This window comes from Neophocaena asiaeorientalis, unplaced genomic scaffold (assembly GCF_003031525.2).
Source record: "Neophocaena asiaeorientalis asiaeorientalis breed wild unplaced genomic scaffold, Neophocaena_asiaeorientalis_V1.1 scaffold756, whole genome shotgun sequence".
Lineage (NCBI taxonomy): Eukaryota > Metazoa > Chordata > Mammalia > Artiodactyla > Phocoenidae > Neophocaena > Neophocaena asiaeorientalis.
Genome location: NW_020172477.1, coordinates 454330 through 470820, shown reverse-complemented (window position 1 = coordinate 470820; position 16491 = coordinate 454330). Strand labels below are relative to the sequence as shown.

The 16491-nt window shown below is 42.0% G+C and overlaps 1 protein-coding gene across 1 annotated transcript in view; it reads left to right on the top strand.

The window, feature by feature from the left end:
• ANTXR1 (ANTXR cell adhesion molecule 1) overlaps positions 1-16491 on the top strand; it is a 238563-nt gene that overhangs the window by 141532 nt on the left and 80540 nt on the right. The gene's annotated exons all lie outside the window — the stretch shown is intronic.

Sequence of the window (16491 nt, the reverse complement as noted above, 5' to 3'; positions counted from 1 at the left end):
GCTCTGGCCAGCATCGCCAAATAGTGCAGGGCCTGGAATAACCCGCCACCACCTGCCGTGCCCAAACGATATGTGCTTGTCTATCAGTTTCTATTCCCTGGCCCCCAAACCAGGAAAAGACCAAACAAAGTAATATCCAAATGAAAAAAAACATCAGCTCTTGCAAGTCTAGTTCTAGCACATGCCCTGACTTCATGCACAATCAGAGCATGCACTGTACAGGCAGGTGCGTTTGAAGTGAGCGCTGCTCCACTGCCACAGCTTCTTCCGTTCCCTGCATCTCAGTTCTTCCGTGGCAGGCCCAGCAGAGGAAAATAGATGGTGAGCGTCTCCAGGCTAGAGCTTGTCTTCACTTTATCTCTGGAAATCCAGCATTTAACATACGGTGCAAGGCGACTCAGATCTGTGTGTAGGACAGAAACTGAAGCCTCATAGAGCACTCGACTTGAACAAAAGGGAGAAATGGTTTCAAACAACACTTTAAGAGATGATAAATGGATGAATGCAAAACTCAGCCAGGATGTGGATCCCTGTGGCAAGGATTCTGGAAAGAAAGAGGCTTTTGCACCAACAGAAGCCTCTGGTTTTGAGGGGAAAGGATGACTTGTAGCAGACAAGAATGTGTGGGTGGGAGGGACCCTGGTGGGAGGGACAGGTGCAAGTCTCAGGTCAATTAGTGTAATCCAGGCTGGAGGGATTTCACCAAGATTTTAAGCAGTCTTAAGCACAGCAGCCCCAGGTTTAAATGTTTAAATACTTAAGGCTACATAACCATTTTATTTTTAAGGTTAAGAAAAACACTGAGGCAGCCAGACTACTTTCTATGGTGATTCAAAAGGAAGCATATCTTCAAGTCTGGAATTCTCGGGGGAAGAAAACTTTCAGAGGGCTCTTAAGGAAGAGGGTGGCTGGGAGTGTTGGTGGTGGCAGCCTGAGGTGAACACTGGGGCTTCTGTTGTAGTGGGCATCACCCTTTGTTCACTTAGTCCCTTTGATTATTAAAAACAGTTACCTCTGGGTGGGGACAGCTAGGAACAATACAACAGCCAAGCAGTACTCCACCATTTACTGGTTGTGTGATCTTGGGCAAGTTACTTAACCTCTCTGTGCCCCAGTTTCCTCATTTATATGATGAGGACGATGAGAGCTCTGACCTCATAGGTAGATGGTGAAAATTAAAGGATTATCTATATAGGAATATCTATATATCTGCTTAAGGTTGTTCCTTGTATTATTATTAATAATTACTATTATTAATATTTTAAAATATTTACTATAATAGGAATATATAACTGTACTGTAATGGCATTCAATTTATATTAGTGAGAAATGTCTCTTTTTTCCAGTTTTATTGAAATAGAATTGACAGCATTTTATACATTTATGGTATACAACTTAATGATTTGGTACATGTATATATTGCAAAAAGCTTACCATAATAAGTTAATATCCATCACCCCACATATTACACATTTTTCCTTGTGATAAGAACTTTTAAGATTAATTTCCTAGCAACTGTCAAATGTACAATACAGTATTCTAAACTGTAGTCATCCTGTTGTACATTATATACCCCGAGCTTTATCTTGTAACTGGAAGTTGTACATTTTGACTACCTTTCACTCAATTCCTCCACCCCCAACCCTGTACCCCAGCCCCCACCTCTGGCAACCACAGATCTGATCTGTTTCTATGAAGTTGGTTCTTTTAGATTCCACATGTAAATGAAATCATACAGTATTTGTCTTTCTCTGCCTGACTTATTTCACTTAGCGTAATGCCCTCAAGGTCCATCCATGCTGTTGCAAATGGAAGGATTTCCTTCTTTTTTATGGCTGAATACTATTCCACATCTTCTTTACCCACTCGTCCTTCAATGTACACTTAAGTTGCTTACACGTCTTGGCTATTGTAAATAATGTTGCATTGAACATGAGGGTGCCTGTATCTCTTCAGGATAGCGATTTTGTTTCCTTCAGATATATACCCAAAATTGGAATTGCTGGGTAGCTCTATTTCTAATTTTTTGAGGAGCCTCCATACTGTTTTCCATAGTGGCTGCACCAATTTACATTCCCATGAACAGTGTACAAGGATTCCCACTACTACTTGTTATCTCTTGTCTTCTTGATGATAGCAATCTTAACAGGCATGCAGTGATATCTTATCGTGGTGTTAATTTCCAGGAAAATGTCTCTTATTTAATGCCTTTCATTATTGGAGGCAGGATCACACGAGGTCAGATTGCTTTGCAATATTCAGAATATTTTTCAGCGAATCTATCTGGTTAAGCCTATGCTGCTTTGGAAGACAGCAAAAATGTCTTAATGTGGCCTGATTTTGTAAGTCCTGAGGAATTCCTTTACAAGGGAAGGTCTTAGAGACTGATTTTCCTCTTTATGAAGCATTTAAAAACTGCCCTTCCACATATTTCTGAAAGCTGTCTGGGGCTCTGATGCTTCGTATGCTCCCCAAATTACTCGTTGATCGCTGGCTTCCTTTATGAGTGATGATGTTCTGAGGAGGACAGGGTAAATTCACATGTTTTCTAAAGGGAGTATACGGGAAGGAGGGCAAACGTCATCTCCCCGCAGCCCAGGATGTAGTATGCAGCAAGTTTCTCTCCCCCGCGTGACAGCACGCCCTCACCACAGTCTGGGACTAGCAGAGGGCATCCTTGTCAATGACGGTCCTGAAACCTTCCTCTGTCACGCTCCCTGCCCTGTCTTGAGTGTGGGAAATGCCCCATGGCCTGGTACCAAAGCTACATCTCCATGATGGGAAATAGCCAAGGAGCAGAAAGGGTCTGTAACATGAGGAGCCCGTGAGGTTTGCCTTCCTCCTGCTTCTGCACAGTTCTTCCGGGGAATAATATTCAAAATCTTTAACAATTTGCAAGGCCTCCATCCCAACTGAGCCAAACATTAACCCTTTAGTGGCTGGATATGGGGTGGGATGGGGGGTGGTCCATGAAGTCCTGTAGGATGGCAGGGGTACAAGGGCAGGCACTCAGGTCACTATTTACTAATCATAAAGAGCATTTTAACATGTAACGACCAGTATGGCCAGATCAGGCATAACAGACGCTACGAGGCCAGCCTTCTGCAGCCGTCAGCATCCTCTTGCCTCCTGCTGGTCCTGGAAGAAGAAATCTGAAGGCTGAGAGTGACTGGTGCTACCCATTGCATTTTGCCTTTCTGGAAGGACCCCATTCCCAGCTGGCTTTTATCTCCCACCTAGATGGAACCTGGGTTAACTTATTGCCCGCGTAGCAGAGAATAATCTGTCAGTAATGACTGATGGAGAGAGAATTGGCCAGGTCTTGGATCCAAAGTTTTCAGTGTTTCCCAACGTGGCCCTCGGTACCCCCAGGTAAATCTTTGCCTTCTAAGATTCCTAACTTTATTCACTGGCACACAAAATATTCACATTGGAAGAGAGAGGGTCATTGGCCTATGTACCCTGTGCTTATTTGCATTTTCAAAAAGGGAATTCAGGGGCCAATATTTTACAAAAAAATAAATGAATAAATAAAACCCTGCCTCAGTTCCACTAAGGGCATTGCCAGAACGCTTTAAGTCATGCTACGGACACTCCATCCACTTATAAATTTGGTCCAATATTATTGAAATCTCTAAATTGAACTTTAAAAAAAGGAAGACTAGGAAATCTGCATGAGAAGAGGATCATGGGAAAAAAGAGTTGAAATGTACTGGATGAGTAAACGTATGAACATATGGAAGAAGAAAGTCCACAATGAATCAGTGGTATTAGAGGTAAATATTATCTAATACAGATCTAGAAAATGAAGGTAACCCTGAGAGTCTACCATCATCCCAGCCAAGAGGCAGCACCCTGAAAGCATGCAGTCTAACTAGGATGGTAGCTTTATGTACACAGGCAAAGGCCATCACATCCTGCCTAAATTTCAGCAGGTCACCAGACACTGATAGATTCTGATTAGCAATGGGGACTGGCTCCTCCAAATCAAAAATCTGGGGGAGAGGATAAATGCCTGCCTGGTGTCTTAACCTACGGACCCCATGTTGACGCTCTCACGAACACCCTCGATTACCTAACGCCCAGCCCACTTGCCCTGCCCCATCTTTATACGGAGACAGAGCAATTGATAGTCTTCTCCTCTCCTGCTCCATGATGATCCCTTCAGAAGAGAATTGCCCAAGCATGCTGTTGGGGCCACTGCACATTTACGAGGCCTTCTCATTGCTTAGCAAGCTCTCACCTCATCCTTATGGAGCCCCAGATTCCACCCCCATGGTGTCTCTCCCAGACTGTTCCCGTTCTCCCGGAGATGACTGTCCTATCTCTGGCTCTTTCACTCTCAACAGACAGCCTACTCTTCTGTCTCACTGAGAGGTGGAAGCTGTCCTGTGAGAAACCTTCCACTTCAAGTAGCACTTTCATGCATGCTGTTCCAACATCCCTCCCCTCCCCGGATGCAGCCTGGCCCCTCTGCCTCTCTTACCACTCATGTCCTTCATTTTGTTCTCTCTCATTCACCTCTGCCTGTGGTATCTTCATCCTTTCCTCTCCACTGTCTTCCTCCCTGCTGCCTACTGGCCTCTTTCAACCTTTAAAAGTGTCTCATACATTATTCCTCCTTCAAGCCGCCCTCTTCCTTCTCCCTCCCTTTCATCTGCCAACTTCTCTGCAGAGCAGACTGTCCACAATTCCTTCCATTCACTCTTCGGCCCACTGCACCCTGGCCTCCATCAGCATCGTTGCTCTAGTCCATACGTTGCAAGCCTGAACTCCCCAGCCAGGGATCTCTGCTCATTTTGCCTTCTACTTTAGCTCTTTCAGCAATGGGCACTCTCTTCTTTCAACTCTCTCCTCTGCTGGCTGCTGCCGACTCTTCTAAATCTGTCTTCAGTTTTCCCCTGTCTCCTTCTGCTGCCACTCACCTCTTGTTCTCCAGGATTGTCTTCAACCTTCTCTACACATTGTCCCTGGGCAATATCACTAATGCCCATGACTCCAGCTACAATGGATATGCTGATGGCTACTTAATGTGTCCACCCATTGCTGGCCTCGGCTTCAGAAGACCAGGCCCATAGTATTGGTACCCAATGGGCATCTCAAATGTAGGCATCTCTCCCCATCGTGTCCCAGCTAAATTCATCATGTTTTCCCCAGAACTGCTCTTCATCGATAGATATGTCACCATCCTCTGAGCTGCCCAAACTCCAGACTGAAGAGTGATTGCCAAGGTCTCCTCTGTCTCTCCTAGTCTTCTCTCACTTCACAGTTGTCTGTAGAGCATCCTCTTCTCTCACACCCCATCTCATCTGATACATCCATCTGCACCCTCTACCCCAGCATAAGCATAATACCTGGCACTCATTAGTTGCTTAATAAATAGTTGTGGAATGGATGGATGAATGAATGTCATTGCCTTAGTCTGAGGTTCTGCATCTCCCACCTGAACTACTGCAATAACTTGTTCTGCTCTTTTAGCCTTTCTCACTGTCACTAGGTTTTTTTCCCTTAAAAAAAGAAAAATAATCAGGTCGTGGTCCCACTCACTTCCATGCCCCAAATCCTCTTGACTGTTCAAGATCTCTAAAGTAGACTTCAAATTCCTTGACATGGCATATGTAGACCCTTCTCAACCTGGCCACACCCCACTTCTCCACCTCACCTCCCACCTACTCCTCCCTGTGCCTGGACCCCCTCGGCACCCTGTGCGGACTCCTTCATGGCACTGACCATGGCATTGTAACTGATCGTTTGCTTGTCAATCTTCCCCTGTAGACATATGCTATTGGAAGCCAGGGCTGTAGTTCCCCAGAGCATAACCATGCCCGGCTCAAGGCTGTTACTCAGTATATCTCAAAGCTCATTGAGGAGCTAAATGGAAGGAGGGCCATCTCCAGGCACACTCTATTCTTTGGGGTTCCTTGAACATACCTCATAGCTACTAATGATCTCTTTGCTTATATTGTCTCCGCTTGCTGAAATCTTTTCATCTTCTTTATCTACTCTGTCAACAATTCCTCTTTCTTCAAAGCCCGGTTCACTGATCACTCCATCTCAGTAGCTTTCCTTTTTCCCACCTGGGGAGAATTAGCGCCAACCTCCCTTGGTTTTCATAGCACTTTTTTCACACATCTATTAGCGAATTTTCTCATTCTGTCACAAGTGTTCATTCATATATATGTTCCTGTCACTATACAATGAACTCCTCCAGGGGACAGAGAAACTTGTCACAGAAAATCATCCCACAAAAAGTACAGAGCCTACTATGTAATTCATATGTTTTCCAAACTAAACTAAAGTGGGGAAGGGGAATGGATACGAAAGGAACCCACAAACCGGTGGAACTGTAGGGCATGGTAGTTTCATGGGTGTTTGTATTATTATTATCAGGTTTCATAAATTACATGTATGTTACACACATCATTTTATATATGTATCAAATATTACATAACAAAAGACACTTTTATCAGCTTCTTAAATAAAATCCTAGAAATCTGCCCATTTTATTAGGGGGTTCATTGTATATCAGGAGCCCCGAATCAAAAGATCTTGCCATATTTTGCCAGGTGAAAAAGTTTCTGGAGATTCGTTGCATAACAAGGTGAATATACTTAACATTACTGAACTGTACACTTAAAAATGGTTAAGATTAGGTTATGTGCTTTTTACCACAACTAGAGAGAAAATAAAAAGAGATCCTGCTGTAGAGTTGGAATTCTTCTGCAGCCCAGCTAATTAAACTACACCATTAAAGTGAAATCAAACCATTATATTTCTGTTCAAATAATGGCAAATATTGTTGGGAGAGGATCATGTGCATGCTTTGAGAATTTCTCCCTAGAGAAACAAAATGCCGTTGCCTTTTGTTTTGGTTTGTTTTTAAAGGCCTCGTAGGTATCTTATGAACAGTTTTTAAAGAACTACGTAAAGGATCATGTTTAATTCACTTTATTGAATTTCCAGGGTAGTTCAATGAATGACAAATGGCAAGGGACAAAAACTAATCAGGAACTTGACGTGCCTTAAATTGAAATAAAAATAAATTCTTCAAATAATGCCCTCCACACCTTGAAGCATAGCATTTAATTTTCAGGGCCGGACAGCCAAACCTAACATCACCAAAGGGATTCACTGAAGCATATTTAGTAGAAACCTGACAAGTACAAGCAGTTCCTTAGCCAGGTATCACGGGCCTAGACTCATCGTGCTTTCTGGATCCCTTTCCAGCCTCCACCCATTCGCATCTGGACACACCTCTCTCTGCAGCTGACAAGGTCGCTTCCCACTAGCATGCAGAGCCCTGCCATGGCCTGCCCTCACCTCAGAGCTCTGCACCACACGCCAGTCTGTTCTCATCTCCACCTTGCCCTCATGGCTTCCCTCATCCCTGCTGGGCTGGCCCTGCGACTTGCCTGGAAACCCACCCGCCACCATCCTCATGCCCCTAGGTGAGCTGGAAAGAGGCGAGCTGTCATTAAAGACAATGGGGTTCCAATATGAGATCTGCCTCCATCAATATGAGATCTGCCTCCATCAAAGGCAAATCTTTTAACCTTCATTTCCTCACATGAAAAATTAGAAAATTGGAACCATGTTGGCGCTAAGGTAGCTTCCTTATATTCTTACCTCCTATAAGTGAATCTACTCCTCTCCTTCAACATTTCCTGGCCTGTGGTCCTTAAACCTGGTTACACATCAAAATATGATGCAAGTATCAGGGGCAGCATTTCCAGACGTTGTCCACCTAAACTTCTTTTGACCCTGGAACCCTCCCTTGACACTTACTCATTAACATACTGACATCTAGAAGGGCACTAGTCCTTCCCAAACACCTGTTGACATCCTGATGTCTGGAAGGACACTAACATTCTACCAAAGACCGTTTGGGAAACATAAGCCCAGAGAATGCTGAATTGGCTGAAAGTCAGATTCCTGGGTCCCTACCCTTGTTCCTTGTGTGTCCTGCTCAGATCCCACAGGCACTGCCAGTGGCTGGAATCACCTTGCCCATAACCCAGGCAGACCAGATGCTCCTCTAAGCCTCAGGGAATCTGAATTCATGAATTTTTTTTAACTGTCTCAGTGTTTCGCAGTGAGTCGTGCATCATCTAGTGAAGAATATGCATAGCTGCTCTTTGAAATTACCATGTACATCATTTAGGCCTTATCAACTAATGTTAAAATTCTTGCCACTACTCTCTCTTGAGTTATGTATGAATTTGGCCTTTTAAATAATTCCAGTCTTAAGGGAGATAAGATGAGAGGCCAAAAATTATTTGGAATTTGAGTTCCAAATGTAAAAAACAAAAAAGTTGAGCTCATTTCTTTGAAAATTTCTTGTACTACATTCTAGATCAACACCCTTGGCACTAGACTTTACTAAACTTTTACAGTGTAAAATTACTGGATTCAAGCAGTACTTGGCCAGCTCTAATCAACTGTGAGGTTTCTATTACATTTATACTGTTTGTATAGTAAGATTCATTTATCTGTCATCAGCTAGTATTTCATGTTTCCTGGACATTTTCCACGTTGCATTGCCTAGTTTCCCTTGGTGTCTTGATTTTAATTAAAAGGATGTTTATTACAAGGTCGAGGAATCAGAATGGAAGCCTAAATTGTAAAAGCATGAGAGCAAGCATCCCCTTCCATCCATGAGATTAAAGCCTTTTGTTAGGTGGCTTTTCAGATCTCATTGGCATTTCTTCTATACACAGCTTTCTTCTGATGGCTTCTCCTCACACAGAACCTATGAGGCCAGGGAGGTAGCAAAGGAGTTGGAATTAAGATATCAGCCCAGAAGTCCCAGGATATGCGATGTTTGAAGTCAAAGGCTCCAAGTACAACATTTAGGCATCTAAATACAACATTTATTTGAGTTACCTCTCTGAGCATGCAAGAGGTAATCATTTGTGAAAAATCAATTACTCCTGGCTGGTGATACACTGGACTTCCTAGCAAAATAAAAACAAAAAATTTCCTGGAAAAACAATGTAATAAAAGTTGTTTTAAATGCATAGCCAGGCTCACAAGAAAATAGACATTTCCAGGGACAAAATAAAAAAGGTCCTGGAAATCAGACGGTTAGCTGACCCTAAAGCAGTGGTGATTTTCCGATCTCAATAACCTAGACGTTTGGTTTCAGGGCCTTACATAGGTCCATAAAAGTTTGGGAGTCAGAATTGAGTCTTCTGCTACAGCCGAGACCTTGAGTAAAAGGATGAGCTATGAGGGGTGTTTGTGTGGGGGGGGGGGGGTGTCCCTAAGAATTCAGAGCCACAACCTCTCAGTTTTAGAGTTCAAATATTTATTACTTGGGGTGCTGTAAATTACAAGCTAAGAGAAAGGGATCACAGTTTGGAAGTGTTTAGGAATCTGCAAAAGGAAACTCTCTGGCAGGTTGATCCCTTAGCTCAGTCTTCATAAGATTCCCATAGGTAAAAGCAAACTTCACATGAGTTCACAATCGAAAATTACCAAAAACCCAAGGAATATTATTACTCAGACTCCTTGGGGTTTTACTACGCATGGAAAGCACAGAAGACCAGAAATCAGTTGAGGAAGTCAGGCCCTGTCATTGGTCTTTCCTTTGCTCTCTACAGAGTTAACAATGGTTGAGTAGCAGATACATCAAAAGTTCTCTAAATACCATTATTTCTCCCATAATGTGAAGGGTATTCCTAAAAATATCACTTCATATGGAATTTTAGCCCTATGAAAATAACAGGACTGGAGGGGGGGATGTAGGTTCAGAACAGAACATTCAAAACTGTGCAACGTTATAAAATAATACACTTTTAAAAATTAATAAGAAACTGAAAATTTTAAGCATCTTCAGTTCTTCAAGTAATGCTACAGTATAAATAGCACTATGTCTCAATTTTAAAAAAATAAACACATGAAGTTTTGTGATGAGTTTGAGTATGATGTAGCCCCATGCCTTTGAGTTAACGGGACAGAAGGAAGGACATTCTTAGGATGAAGTGTCACAACAACAGAGGTGGATGACTGTGACTCATTGTCTTCTTACCCCTTCTGTGCTGACTTAAAATAGAAATGCAGCTTTTGTTGTCTTGCCAGGGTCCTCTTTTCATAACAACAACAACAAAGCTGTTTGTGTGGTTCCAAATAAGGCCAAATGCCACAGAAGTGTTATTCTGCTGCTCTCAGCATGATAGCGTTTTCTTCAATCCATGACACATGCTTCTAATCCCCTTTAAAGCAGATGAAGGGCCCCATGCCTTCCATTCTCCTTTCTTTGGGTTCCTCAATGTGGTCTCCAATGAAGCTCAACGTGGGTTCCTTTACTCCCTTTGCTCTCAGGGTGTCCCACGAATCTCATCTCTTCATGAGCATCTCATACACAAGCTTAAGGCTTTCCTCCTTCCCTGAATCCTTGGGTTCTTATAACCAGGACATACACCCATGTTGAGGATGCTTTAAATGCTTTCATGAAGAAAGGTACACAGGCTCACAAGTGCGATATATTGATTTAATTGCACTGCACAAGGGTAAACAGAACTAAGAAAACAGATGAGGTGTGTGTGAGTTTTGTGTGTTTCTTCCAGGTCACTACTGACAGCTGAGCAGCATTTTCACATTCACTTGATAGTACTTGGTGGCACCCAATATAATCAGCCAGCTCACACTTTTAAATGGTTAATGTTATGTTATGTGAACTTTACCGCAACCAAAAAAATCTAAAACATATACAGGCATACTTCAGAGATATTGCAGGTTCCATTCCAGACCACCACAGCAAAGCAAGTCACATGAATTTTTTCAGTTTCCCAGTGCATATGTAGTCTATTGAGTATGCAATAGCATTATGCCTAAAAAAAAATTTACATACCTTAATTTTAAAAATACTTTATTGCTAAAATACACTAATCACCTGCACCTTCAGTGAGTCAAGATCTTTTTTTTTTAATTTTTGAATTTTATTTTATTTATTTTTTTATAGAGCAAGTTCTTATTAGTCATCAGTTTTATACACATCAGTGTATATATGTCAATCCCAATCACCTAATTCATCACACTACCACCACCACCACCCCGCCGCTTTCCCCACTTGGTGTCCATACGTTTGTTCTCTACATCTGTGTCTCAGTTTTTGCCCTGCAAACTGGTTCATCTGTACCATTTTTCTCGGTTCCACGTATATGCATTAATAAACGCTAAGACATTTCTGTGCATTAATTTTGTATCCTGCAACTTTACCAAATTCATTGATTATCTCTAGCAGTTTTCTGGTGGCATCTTGCATATTCTCTATGTATAGTATCAAGTCATCTGCAAACAGTGACAGTTTTACTTCTTCTTTTCCAATTTGTATTCCTTTTATTTCTTTTTCTTCTCTGATTGCCATGGCTAGGACTTCCAAAACTATGTTGAATAATAGTGGTGAGAGTGCCCATCCTTTTGTTGTTCCTGATCTTAGAGGAAATGCTTTCAGTTTTTCACCATTGAGAGTGATGTTTGCTATGGGTTTGTCGTATATAGCCTTTATTATGTTGAGGTAGGTTCCCTCTATGCCCACTTTCTGGAGAGTCTTTATCATAAATGGGTGTTGAATTTTGTCAAAAGCTTTTTCTGCATCTATTGAGATGATCATATGGTTTTTAGTCTTCAATTTTATTCATCAGTGATATTGGTCTGTAATTTTCTTTTTTTTTAGTATCTTTGTCTGGTTTTGGTAGCAGGGTGATGGTGGCCTCACAGAATGAGTTTGGGAGTGTTCCTTCCTCCACAAATTTTTGGAAGAGTTTGAGAAGAATGGGTGTTAGCTCTTCTCTAAATGTTTGATAGGATTCACCTGTGAAGCCATCCAGTTGTGGACTTTTGTTTGTTGGAAGATTTTAAATCACAGTTTCAATTTCATTACTTGTGATTGGTCTGTTCATATTTTCTGTGTCTTCCTGGTTCAGTTTGGGAAGGTTATACCTTTCTAAGAATTTGTTCATTTCTTCCAGGTTGCCCATTTTTTGGCATAGAGTTGCTTGTAGTAGTCTCTTAGGATGCTTTGTATTTCTGCGATATCTGTTGTAACTTCTCCTTTTTCATTTCTAATTTTATTGATTTGAGTCTTCTCTCTCTTCTTCTTGATGAGTCTGGCTAATGGTTTATCAGTTTTGTTTATCTTCTCAAAGAACCATCTCTTAGTTTTATTTGATCTTTGTTATTGTTTCTATTTCATTCGTTTCTCCTCTGATCTTTATGATTTCTTTCCTTCTGCTAACTTTGGGTTTTGTTTGTTCTTCTTTCTCTAGTTCCTTTAGGTGTAAGGTTAGATTGTTTATTTGAGGTTTTTCTTGTTTCTTGAGGTAGGCTTGTATAGCTATAAACTTCCCTCTTAGAACTGCTTTTGCTGCCTCTCATAAGTTTTGGATCATCGTGTTTTCATTGTCATCTGTCTCTAGGTATTTTTTGATTTCTTCAGTGATCTCTTGGTTATTTAGTAATGTATTGTTTAGCCTCCATGTGTTTGTGTTTTTTGCATTTTTTTCCCTGTTAATCATTTCTAATCTCATAGTGTTGTGGTCAGAAAAGATGCTTGATATGGTTTCAATTTTCTTAAATTTACTGAGGCTTGATTTGGGACCCAAGATGTGATCTATCCTGGAGAATGTTCCATGCGCACTTGAGAAGAAAGTGGAATCTGCTGTTTTGGGTTGAAATGTCCTATAAATATCAATTAAATCTATCTGGTCTCTTGTGTCACTTAAATCTTCTGATTCCTTATTTATTTACTCATAATCTTTTTGTAATAGTAACATCAAAGATCACTGATTGCAGATCACCATAGCAAACATAATAATAATGAAAATTTTTGAAATATTGAGAGAATTACCTAAATGTGACACAGAGACATGAAGTGAGCAAATGCTGTTGGAAAAATGGCACCAAAATACTTGCTCAACACAGCGTTGCCACAAAGCTTCAATTTGTAAAAAACAGAATATCTTCAGCACACAATAAAGCAAAGTCTGCCTGTATATTACCTTCTCCTTTACTTCATGAAAAATCGTACTTTGAGCTAATACGATTTCACAGTTTATTGATTTTATTGCTCAGTGTCCTTACCACATATGAATACATTTACATATTACATACCTATATTGTAACAAAAGAAACTGTCCATGTTGTTTCCAAATTTTCAGGAAGCCTTCTTGGAAATTTAATTTGGGACACAAAGCTGATTCGTGGACCACAAGGCAACGGAATTTACTTGGAGGCTGGGGCTAGGGGATAAAATGGGATATAGATGGTGTCAATAAAGTACCATAATTAACCATGAGTCCAACCCATAACTCTAATGAGATCCTTATGGTGCATACATGTGTCACAATCCACTCATGGCAGTTGGAACGGTTAGCATATTCATTACTAAAGAAACATTTATATGGAGAGTTGAGAAACCAGATTTGCATCTTGTATCACTAAAGTGCTTCTCTGACAGGCAAAGAAGTTTAGAAGAATCAGAAATGCTTTCTTTACCTTCTCCTTTATAATGCATACTCATTCATTCCAGAAATAGTGACTAAGCAGCAAGCACTGACTATGTGTCAGGAGATTAAAACTGAACCAAGTATGCCCATGTCTTCTAGAAGCTTAGAGTCCAGTTCTTCTTGCAGAAGAAAGAGATGCAAATACAGTGCACTCAGTTCATTGCCAATGGTGCAGTGAAAGATAAGAACCATGTCCCTAACGCCCAGGCAATCATCCGGCTGGGATTGCTTCAGGGCTGGATCCAAGAATGCAGGCCATGCCAGCTCTGCACACAGATGAGCACGAATGCTCATCAGAGGCAGCAAGAGAGTTTCCTCCAGAGATAGTACTCTGGCTTCCCCTAGGTGGGACACATAAGAAATGAAGACCCCATAGTCCCTGACAATAGAGCAGGAACACTATAACTTTTAGACTCAAACATTTTCTAATCAGCCATAGGCAGCTTTCAACAGAACAGTCATAGGAATGTCTGACTTGAAGCAAAACATACCCCCATATATCTACTTGAGGTGTAGCATTGTTAAAAACAGGCTGATTCATCGTTCTCAAAGTGTGGTCCACGGATCAGCAGTATAAGCATCATTTGGGAACTTGTTAGAAATGCAAAGATCCCACTCCAGACCTACTGATAATAAACTCGGGGATGCAGCCCAGAAGTCTGTGTTTTAAGAAGCCTTGCAGGCTACTCTGGTACTCAATAATGTTTAGAGCTATTCATCTAATTCAAACTAGAGGACAAATGCTTAATTTTGTTAATAGTTATCTTAAGCCATTCTCATGGACTTTGTCTGGACAACAGAACTGGCTATGTGTCATGGAAGTGTCTCCTCTGCCATAAGAGAACCACACCTTCGGTATAAAGGAGGTTGCAGGAGATGCTCCTCATCCAGTTCAAGCAAGAAGGACACTGAGACACTGAAGACCATCTAAGAAGAAAGGGGACCCAAAAAGAAGTCCTCTTCTCATGCCATAAGATGAGCGTCTGTCTAACATGAGCTCGTACAGCTTAGCCTACAGCCAACCGCCGTCAGAGTGAAGAGACAGGAAAGATAAGCAGGAGAAACGGAATGTTGTGATGGTGGAGCCATAGCAGGGGCCCATGGGGGAATAGCCAAGCCTGGCATCCCCCTGCTCCTTGTGCACCACACTGACCACACTCTATTAAATGGAATGAGCCAGTGTGGCTACCCTGAGAGGAGGAAGAGGGGCCGGTGTCAAAAACCAGGTAGAGGGCTTCCCTGGTGGCACAGTGGTTGAGAGTCCACCTGCCGATGCAGGGGACACGGGTTCGTGCCCCGGTCCGGGAAGATCCCACATGCCGCGGAGCGGCTGGGCACGTGAGCCATGGCCGCTAAGCCTGCGCGTCCGGAGCCTGTGCTCCGCAACGGGAGAGGCCCCAACAGTGAGGGGCCCGCGTACCACACACACACACAAACAAAAAACCATGTAGATTGCATTCTGCATTCCATTACACAGTACTATAGCAGTAGAGATGTAAGGGCAACAAAGTGCAAGGATCCAACATAAATTAGGAGCAAATCTTGAACGCTTCTGGAGGGGAAAAAAACAAGCAAAATAAACTCACCAGGTGCTTTATTTCACCTTAACATTTTATAAAATAAATTTTAAGAGAGAGATTTACAGAGGCCTAAACAGTTGAACTTGACGTAAAACACAGTAAAGTTCCCAGATGTCAAAAAGGACCTGGGCATATGTGACCTTTCTACTGCAATCATCCCATGCTAACTATATCTCCACATTTTCTACCATTTCATTTCCAACAGCCAAACTAAGAGGTGTACCTAAAAACTTGAATTTGTTTCGACTCAATGAGAAGTTGCCAGTAAGATTTCAATTTAATAAGATTCCACCTGGTCTTTTCAAGCTTTCTTTCCTTTACCCGTACAACAGATTTTGCCAAATCTGGCCACTTCTCCATCTACCTAAACAAACATGGACTAAATCAGAGTTAAAGTCACTGATAAGGGAGAAGAGGCACATCTCCCAATTCACAACAGAGTTTCAAGAAATTCTCAGGTAGCAAAGAAACACTAACAGAACTCAGAAGCTCTCTATCCCATCTCATTTTTCTTATGCGCTTTTACTTCACCAGTCCAACCATTAATGCAGAAGGGACTCTAGGGCAGCTATCCCAAGAAAGCATCTGGTCACTTTCTACTCATCCCAAATATCCAACCTGAAAATGATAGTAAGTAGAGATGTGATGTTGGCCTCTGGAGGAGAAATATGAAAAAATGTCCCCAGCGTTATCCGTGGTACTGCCATTCAGTTCTGCCATGTTATGCTTACCAATATGTTTGTTGAGGGATTTTCCTCTTAAACATTTCATTAAGGGTCTCTTCAACTTTATCCATCTTCTGTTTGTCCCTCCTAATGAGGAAGGAGCTGACAGGTCCACCCACAACCAAGAGGAAGCTCCCAGAACCTTCTAAGAAGGGAAGTAGCTCAAATCCAACCTAAGCTTTGTAGTGTTCAGTTGCTTCTAGCTTGCATTCTTGTTGGCAATAAAGACCGTCTAATCACATTAGTTGGAAGCCAAGAATTATGCAATTAACCTTTAATTACATTTAAAAATGCTACAGAAAACACTGGGTTATGTGAGACCCCATAAAGGGGACCTTGCTTGTTCTGTGAGGTCCTGGGCGACTTCTCGGGGGAGGTGATCTAGCCGATGAATACGTGTTAACTGGGGTACATGCAGGTGTGCAGACAAAGCAGGGAGGTTAGCAAGCAATTCGGCAGAAGACGCTACAAGTGTAAAGCAGCAGGGTGTGTGGAAGGGACAGGAAGGTGACAGGAGGCTGAAGTGCAGAAAGTGAAGGGGAGAGAGGTGGAGAGGGGTGAAGTGGAGAGGTGGGGGGCCACGCCTGCACATCATGCAGGCCTTTTGGGGGCTGAGGCAACTTGCATTTTCTCCTGTGAGGCTGCAGTGGTGCTGTAGGCTCAAGACCAATACAAGCT